The following is a 10,254-nucleotide window of genomic DNA, read 5'->3' on the forward strand; positions in this document are numbered from 1 at the left end:
AAAAGATCGACACAACGCTGCTAGACAAAAGACTAAAAATAAGATGATAATTAGCAACTCTCTAAGTGTGTCCTTTGCCCTTATCCAACCTCGAACTACCTGGCCCTGAGATGCATACTATAGTCAGCTTATAAAGCTCAGTGAGTTCATGGTTTGCATGAATAAAATCATATCTTGACATATATATGGCATATATGCATGCTTTATAATAAAAGTCTCAGCTTTAAAATATATATATATATATATATATATATATATATTTAAAACACTGAAAATAAGAGATCTCAAAATGTTTAGTCGGATATGGGTCATTTAGTTACAAACACGCTCTGGGTTGATATTTCAATCTTAATTGATCACCCACTTGTCCGGGTAGTGTTTTATACTGGTCGTAACTTACTGGTCAAATGCCCACCCTTGAATCATAAAACTTTAATATGGAATAGCATGCTAGAGTTATTYGAAAACTGATAAAACACATAGCATGCAACCATTCACAAAATAACATACATGTAAAATATATCATAACATGTGTGTAATTGAGATATCATGCACACGTACACATCATCAACAATCCATATCATGCAAAAATAATTTGTACTTAGGTATGCATCTCAGTGAAATCTCATGAGGACTCACCTGATAACGAAGGTTGCTTAACTAACGTCGCTGACTGGTAACCTACAATTTATAATAGCGAATAGCATATAAATGATTAATTTCTCCCAAAGGCTAACATAAAAGTCAACTTACTGTCAACTACGTCGACTAGGGTTAACCTTGGTCAACTATGCTTAAAAACGCTCCTCACATCAATTAAAATTATAGGAACCGTGAGTTCCGACATAAAGTGTATCGTCTAGCTAATAATTACATATTTCGAGTTAAGTTATTAAGTTGTCTATTATATGATAGACATGTTAATAATTACATATTTCGAGTTAAAAGCGTCCTAATAAATTTACCACTCGAGTAACACTTCGTATAGTCAATAATTTATTCTATAACTCTATAGCATCATCTTTTATAAAATAAAGGTCTAGACGATATATATATATAAACTCAAGAGCTACGCTTTAATCTCATAAAAAAATCGTCGAATTATTTAAATGAATCATTCTAATTATCTCCAAATAATTACATAGTTAACGTAGTAAATTTCAACCTTGACAGTATTTTTATTTTTATTTTTTTATAAAGCTAAATGGTCTCATATTGCTCAAAATACACACTCTTTAATTTTAGAGGTATTTTGGTAATTTCATAAAATCGAAAAAATAATAATAATAAAATAAAGTTGAAATCTATACATCTAAAAATTTAAAGAATTTTCTGGAGTTAAGAAAATTTAAAAGTTAAGTTTAGTTTCCTAAATAATGGGTTAAAATAAAAATTTATTAAGAAAGTTAGTAAATTATTAGATATAAGAAATTTCTAATCTTAATTAACATGAAAAAGTTTCCTATCAAAGTGGTTAATGCATATTTTTTTCAACAAAAGGTCATGGGTTCGACCCCTACTTTCAACATATACCTACATTTAACTTTTTAATGGGTCAAAACCCCAACACACCCACAGCAGTCATGGCTGCGTTTTTTTCACCCTTTCAACCTTCGATTTAACCCGTTTTTTCATCTTTTTTCTTCATTCTTTTTATGCTAAAACTTTGGTAATATTTTTATCAACATTTTGACATAAAGAATATAATTTTTCGTCAAGTATTGAGCCTCCTACGCTCGTTTGAAGTTACGGTTTTAAAACCACTCGAAAATCAGTAAAAAACTCAAAATCGAACACTCAAAGCTAAAATCTGAGACATAAGGCTACTAAGGTTTCATAAGGACCTAAAAACGAAGCCATTCATATAAAGAACTCGAAATTTGGTTGAGTATTTTACCTCCAATCGTCAATAAACGGAGCTTTTCGAACCCAAATTTCACCCTCCGATTTCTCCTTCGACTCTCAATGAAAGTTCGGTTTTCTTGAAGCAAAAATGTAGAGCAAAGTGTCGTCTACATGTATATTAATTTTTTTTGTCGTAATAGTTGAATATTCAGACCAATAGAGAGCTTCAAACGAGAGGTCGTTTTCGTATTTCTGAATTTACAGATCTGATGCATATTTACAAAACAGGTCCTTCTGATTTAGACCTGTTTACATCTGACCCAACCCTTAACTTTCGCAAATTTACAACTTTCACCCACGTCTTGACTTTTTCTTTCACTTTTGGTCCGATTTTTATACTTCTTTTAATTTCTTTATTCATTTAATTTATATATATATATATATAAGTATAAGTACGTGTGTGTGTGTATTTTATAAAAAAAATAATAATAATGAAGATAAATTATTTATTCCTCGAAATTTTTGGGTTTTACAATAACCTTTGGCGCGGCCTAAGTCGTAGAACACGTCGTCCGCACGTCACAGGGTCCCCTCACACGTATTATCACATGTGATAAGCGTGTTCTCGCGTTCTCGTAAAATGGAGGCGTTCTCGTTTGAACCTCCCCCCCCCCCACACACACACACACAGAGAGAGACTTGGGATCATGTGAGACCAACATGTTTTCGTGAGACCCATGAGACCACCTTTTTACAGTTGAAACTTTACAGCAAAATGCTGTGAAGGTGACTTTTTTAACCTTCACAGTGTTTTTGCTGTGAAAGTTCGACTTTTTTAACCTTCACAGTATTTTTGCTGTGAAGTTTCAAGTGTAAAAATGTGGTGTAACAACTCGTCCCACGTTGATAGAATGTGATAATTGTTGACTCCTTATAAGTCTCAGTAGTGGGCTACCAATAACTTCCACCATGGTTTTAAGTTGGATTCAAAGTTATTGGGCTAGTTCGTTGCTCTGGGCTTTGGGGTGTTACAAATGGTATCAGAGCCGATTTTTGTACCATTGGGATGGTGGGACAAACCTCATCGGGTATGATGAGTCCTCAAGAGGGGGTGTTTTGTAACATCTTAGGCAAATCCCACATCACCGATGACAAGGAGGAAGATTTTGGATAAGCCTAACGTCAGCCTGACGAGGACGTCGGGAGTTTAAGTGGGGTAGTTTGTAACAACTCGTCCCACATTGATAGAATGTGAGAATTGTTAACTCCTTATAAGTCTCAAGTAGCGGGCTACCAATAACTTCCACCATGGTTTTAAGTTGGATTCGAAGTTATTGGGCTAGTTCGTTGCTTTGGGCTTTGGGGTGTTACATGTGGTCTCACGGGTCTCACGAAAACAAGTTAGTCTCACGTGAACCCAACCATATATATATATATATATATATATATATATATGCGATCAATTGCAAACCACTCTCATTTGTGAAAACCTTACAAACCGATCTCATCCATCAATGGTCAAGATTAAATGTGTTTATATTAGGAAATAAAAATAAAAGTTTAATTTTTAATTAAAAAAAGGCACAATTGTAAAATTTTAAAATTGTATGATTTTGTAAACGAGATAACAAGATCGCGGATATCCTAACATTAATTAAACAAAATCATTGTTTTTAAATCTTTATATATCATTTTATCATTATATGACAAATTATATGTTTAATAAAAATTATCTTCATTTTATGACTAAATATTATAAATAAAATAACATCCAAATTAAAAATAGATTCAAGTAACGAGTAATGAAACTAGGTATATCCTAATAAATTATGAAACATAAAAGCATATTTTAATCGACAAAAAATAATGAAACATTTTGAATACTAAAAAAAATATTTTGTTTCATTAAATAAATGAATGAAACTGTTTCACCATTTATGTTATGAACTCANCATTTTATCATTATATGACAAATTATATGTTTAATAAAAATTATCTTCATTTTATGACTAAATATTATAAATAAAATAACATCCAAATTAAAAAGAGATCTAAGTAAGGAGCAACTAAACTAGGTAAATCATAATAAATTATGAAACATAAAAACATACTTTAATCAACAAAAAATAATGAAACATTTTGAATACTAAAAAAAATATTTTGTTTCATTAAATAAATGAATGAAACTGTTTCACCATTTATGTTATGAACTCATGTTACTTCTTGTCACCTACAATGAAAGATGAACCATTTGACATGTAGTAGTAAACGATATATAAAACTATTTCATTAACGGTTATTGAAGTAAGATTGGACTCTTAATAATTTCTAATCAAACTAATTTTAAAACAAAGGATATTCTAATAAACAATGAAACATTTTTGAAAATTAATGAAACATTTTAAAAACTGAATACTTTATTTTCTTAAGTAAAACTTTTTCATTCATAAAACGTTTCGAAATATTAATAAATTAAATTCATCAGTGAAATTGTGTTCATGGTCACTATTGACCATGACAATCGTTTCATTACTCAAACTACATATATTTTTCAATGAAACGAAATTAGATTTCATATTGTAGTGCTTTTACAATTCATATTTTAATAAGTATAGTTTAATAAATAATAAAAACTATTAATGGTAAAAAAAATTATATTAAAAAAATTGATTTACCACCTTCTATATTAAATGTTTCTATTATTACGTTTCCATAATCAAGAGCAATTATTACCTTCCAATATTAATCAGTATACAATCAAATGACCATTATACCCTTACTTATTAAAATTAAAGAAAAAAAACGGAAATTTTCTATTGGTCAAAAATGGTTTGCATAGTTTTCATGAATTGGGCGGTTTGTAACGTAACCCGTCTCTCTATCTCTCTCTCTCTCTCTCTCTCTCTATATATATATATATATAGAGAGAGAGAGAGAGAGAGAGAGGGAGACTTGAGATCATGTGAGATCAAAGGTTTTTCGTGAGACCCATAAGATCAATTTTCAACCCTTAGATTAGATCTACAATCTGAACATTCATAAACGCCACAAGACTTCTCAATAATCACAAAATTGTCACCGTGCAACTTTAAACCATTAGATCATTAGCTTGTAAAGTTGATTAATGGACATAAATTGGTTTTACGAGTCTCATGAAAAACCATTGGTCTCACGTGAATTAGACTTTTGGCACGATCTAGGTTGAGAGTCAAGTCACTCTACATCACTAAGCCTCCTCACATGTATCATCACATGTGATAAATATGCTATATATGTGATACTATATACTTCATCAAGACATCACATGTGATACTAAATCACAGACGTAATTAAACAGCCTTTGACGTGACCTAAGTCGTAGGACACAACGTTTGCAAACCACCAAGTCTCTCACGTGTATTATCATATGTGATAAGGGTGTTCTGACGTTCTCGTAAAATGAAGGTGTTCGTTTAAGCTTTCACACACACACATATATATGTATGTATGTATGTATGTATATATATATATATATATATATATCATATGAAAACTTTCCTTTGAGAACCCATAAAGTTATGATAACCTTGAAAACCGATGCATCATTTGCTATTTCACATGATCTCTTTCATCTAAAATTTGAATTTAGTGTATTAATTAAGATACATTTATGTCACAATGAGTTTGTTTCACAATATGAACACTTTTACAAGCACACAAAACATGTTTTTAAAACTTGCGTATCTCTATCCAATACCAGAATCTACATAAAGTGTGTAATGATATCATCAAAATACATGGATCAACAAATCTCTTTGTTTAAAATAATTTTCTCAAATATACCTCCAATGTCATTCAAGGTTGATGTGTTCCAAGTGGGTTATCTCTAAGACGACTACACTTTAACACTTAAAAAATGAAAAACCTTAGGGTACATGTGTTTTGTGGTTTGTTTGACTAAGGTCCCTTGAACACGATTATTATGCTTTTGGTACCTGTGATATGCAAAAACACACACTATGGGTCCTTCTTTTAATGGATCCTGTTAGTCCAGTTAATTAAGAAGGGGACCTTTTGGTCATCTTACTCTATTTTTTTTTTTTTTGTCTTTTTCTTAACATAAAACTATATTATACTCATGGTCCTAATTAATGTTGTTTCGGTCGCAAATAAGTAAGCCATGTTTCTTTTCTCTGCTGGGTTATTTTCTTCTTATCATTCATCGGTTATCTGATTGTTCTATGTATAGATATGAGGAAGCAACCAACATGGGGAAGCTGCGAAGCAACTTCACTGGGCTCAATTATCATCTACTTTTTTAATAATAAACAAAAACAAACAAACTACTATGAATGAATGAACCATACTACTTTGTATTTTTACAAGCATGATATATTAATTATATTTTAGAAAATTTTGTCATATATTTATAGATGGTGTTCAAGTCTCTCACACACACACACATATATATATATATATATATTTATAGATGGTGTTCAAGTGTCATTCGAAAGGATAATAAACCAAGAGTTGGAAGTCTACTACGAAGCTTCCTTCGGACAAGTGAATTGATAGGCCGGGTCCGGAGTTTAAGACAAAACATTTGATTGCACACATGGTCATAAAATAAAATATAATTCTTTATTTATTTTTTATTATAAAATAAAAAATAAAGTATGTATTATGTCTTCTCCAATGTATTACTCTATTTTCTACTCTACAAGACGATATTCCAAGTATATCATCTTCTATTTTGATTACATATATTTTCAATAATACCTTTATATTTATTAACTTTATCATCTTATTTTAACGAGTTATAATTCATATTTAATTTCGAATTATATTATCAAAAACCAAATTTCCTTAAATAAAAAATGTTACATTTTCAACACACATCTAAAGTTAAAATACATAAGCATTTAACCGGAATTAACATATTTTTCCCATAAATGATCAACTAACGCATTCTCAAGTGTAAACTGAGTTTCCTTATCCTTAATTTGTCTATATCGAGCAAGATATTGCTCGAATCCGTCACTATCATTTGTCATCATTTCGATCTCTATTGGTGATACTTCTCTCACAACTTCAATCGGCGCATCGAGATCACGTTCGTCGTCAATTATAATATTATGTAAAATAATACGTGTAGCCACTATGTCATGTGACACTTCTTTTTTCCAAAATCAAGATGATCCTACCTAAATTGTAAAGCGTGACCGGATAACTCCAAAGGCATGCATCTTTTCTACATGCTTGTTGCATGGCAAAATATTTTTTTTACCATGTGCCTCGTGAATTGTTTGCACTATAGTGGCCCATTTTGGATAGGGTTAAATGCATGAAATAGTAACATACTTTCATAAAATTTCTTATTATAGCATTATACTTTTGTTTTTCTTTATTACAATAATGTACTTTCAAATTATTTTTTATTAAGTCATTGTACTTTAAAAAATCTACCCATAATAGCAATGGGTAACATGTTACCTTTTAAACCGATTAACCCTTTGAATTGTTTGCGTGTGTGGCTTTAATGAGGTGATATGGATGACACATCATTTTGGTGACTTAACTAAAATTAAAATAAAAACCTATTTCAAATTATTATTAGTGATTTTCATTTTTCATTGCTATGATCTAAAAAAACATTTTTTTTTTTACTTTTTCTTATTAAGTTGCATGCCAATTAAATATTATTAGAGTAAATATTTATTAAATAAATATGAAACATTATTTTCGAGATATATTTTGTTTGTAAAAAAAGTAATTTTTCTAATTTTATGTTGTTCAAATAAATCCATATATTTTAAAGTTATCTTTAAAATATTAACAAAATAAATTATTATCTACAATTTTTAATATTGTTATATTAATAAATAATTCAAAAAATCTAATTAATTTAATATATTTATACGTCAAGTAAAAAGTTTTTGAAATAAATATAATATATTCTTTAAAAAAAAATATTTATTCTTATTTTCTTTTTTTCAAAAAACACATATTTTTAAAAAAATATTAGCGAGATAAGTTGTGTTCCACTAGTTTTATTGATATTGGTATATTAATAAATAATTTAGAATTTTTTTAATTCATTTAATGCATTTATTAAATAACATGTAAAATATGTAAATATTAAAATTAAAAATATAGTGTTTAATAAGAACTAGTAGATGCTAGCATGGAAACCTAGTATAATGAGTAAATTTAAATCAAAAGGTTACTCAATGCTATAATGGGTAAATTTTTCAAAGTACAATGTTTTAATAAAAAATAGTTTGAAAGTATATTGCTGTAATAAGAAAAACTGAAAGTACAATGTTATAATAAAGAAATTTATGAAAGTAGATTGCTATTTTGTGTATTTTGCCCTTTTGGATATGTACTATGAGCTAGGTAATAACCCATATCATATTCTTCTCCTTGAATGACATAATGAGTATGAGGAGCAATACCCTTGAGCAAGATTGGCGAAAAGATAAGAAGATTCCAATACATTGATATCGTTGTGAGTGCTTGGCAAACCAAAATAAGCATGCCATATCCAAAGATCATAATATGCGACTGCTTCTAGAATAATCTTCGGTGATTCACTACGACCAACAAATACCCGGTTGGACAATTTTCCCGTTTCCAGTGCATACAATCTAAACTTCCCACCATTCCTGGAAAACCTCTCTTTTAGTTGACATAGAAAAGTCTTGCAACATCATTTTAGGTTGGTGATCTCAAATTCGTTTTGAAAATATTTCCACTGTTGCTCGACAATTTCTTTTTCCAGACTTTTAGTAGCTATTGATTCATCTATTTTAATATATTCGTTAGTGGGATCTGCTGGTTGACCATATGCAAGCAGCCTAAGCACTGTTACTTTGCGAATAGGCGATAATCCGAGTCTCCCAAGCATTGTGTAAAGTACTTATCATGAGAAATAACTTCATCAACAATGCGAAGAAATAATGACCGAGACATTCAATATCTCCGATGAAACATGACATCATTATATAGAGGGGTATATGAAAAGTAATCATTGAGTAATCTACAATTTGCACTTTCTCGATCACGGGGGATGAAAAAACGTATAGTTACTTTAGCCTCCATGGATTACTTGGTTATTTTGTTGATCGATAACCTATTGCATCATCAAGTTGTTGCTGTTGACAAAATGACATATTGCTTCTTCTTCAATATTATCTAGCATTAGGAAGTTTTCATCATCCAAAGAAGAAGAGGAGGATGATTTCGTTTTAAAAGGATTGGCAACAAAGATATTTGAAGCTAATTCTCAAAAAGGATGACCATGTATGTCACATATTTGAAGCTAATTCTTAAAAAGGATGACCATGTCATTGGTAACAAAGATAGGTTTTTGTGGTTGAAATTTGCAGGTACATGTATGTATATAAATAAAATAAAAAAGAATCTTGTCCTTGTTTTTAGATAAAATAATGTCATTGGATAGTCTTGTTACTTAAAAAGGATGACCATGCATGTTATTGGATTGTCATGTATGTTATTTCATCGGATTGTCTTGCAGAAAGGATGGTCATGCAAGAACTTGTCATAGAATTATTCTTTTTAAAGATTTGAAATTTATAAACTAAATCAATTGTGAGGATTTGGATGCGTTTTACCCGATTACTAAATTAGTATCAATGTCATTCAAAAACCGTTTTCCGCTTATGTATGCTTTTATTACGGTCGTCGTTATATACTTTTATCTTTTTTATGTTAAAATATGTGTTAATGGGGTGTTTTGATTAAATATGTTATGCTGTAAATTGTTAAACTTTAATTTTTTAAATTAGTTGTACAAATCATTTAGTTTTGAGACGTAATTCCCATAGGACCTTGATGTTAATTCAATCATTTTATAAATCCTGGTATGATAGAAATAGAGAGAACAAGAACAAGAGATGGAAGTTTCGTGTGAAATTTCCTTGAAGCAATCACACTATGTATGATGTCAATGTTCATATGTTTATTTGTTTATGAGAATTGGTATTTAAGATCCGTGAATATATTTTTTTCTTGGATTATCAAAATATAAATTTCAAAACTAAAATAAAAAAAAGTGAAAAAGTATTTAGTATATTTTAAATATGTACGAAATTATTTTGACAATTTTCGAAAAGCGAAATGAATATTAAATTGGGTAAAAGAATAAAAACTTAAAATGTTATTATGATTTGGTTAACGGTATAATAATTTTAGATGCAAACACTCATTGCTATTTATCTATATTATCTATACTATATTATAAAGCATTTGACTAAAACTCTTAAAAACTCTTAAACTCTTAAAACTCTTAAACTCTTAAAAACTCTTAAACCCGTTCATTCCTATCCGATTTCGTCCCATATCTGAATTCGTGTAACTAACTGCAAATAAACACAATCAAATACAGGATAAACATCTCATTTTAAA

Source organism: Cynara cardunculus (assembly GCF_001531365.2).
Source record: "Cynara cardunculus var. scolymus isolate 2C chromosome LG 3, CcrdV1, whole genome shotgun sequence".
NCBI classification, from domain to species: domain Eukaryota; kingdom Viridiplantae; phylum Streptophyta; class Magnoliopsida; order Asterales; family Asteraceae; genus Cynara; species Cynara cardunculus.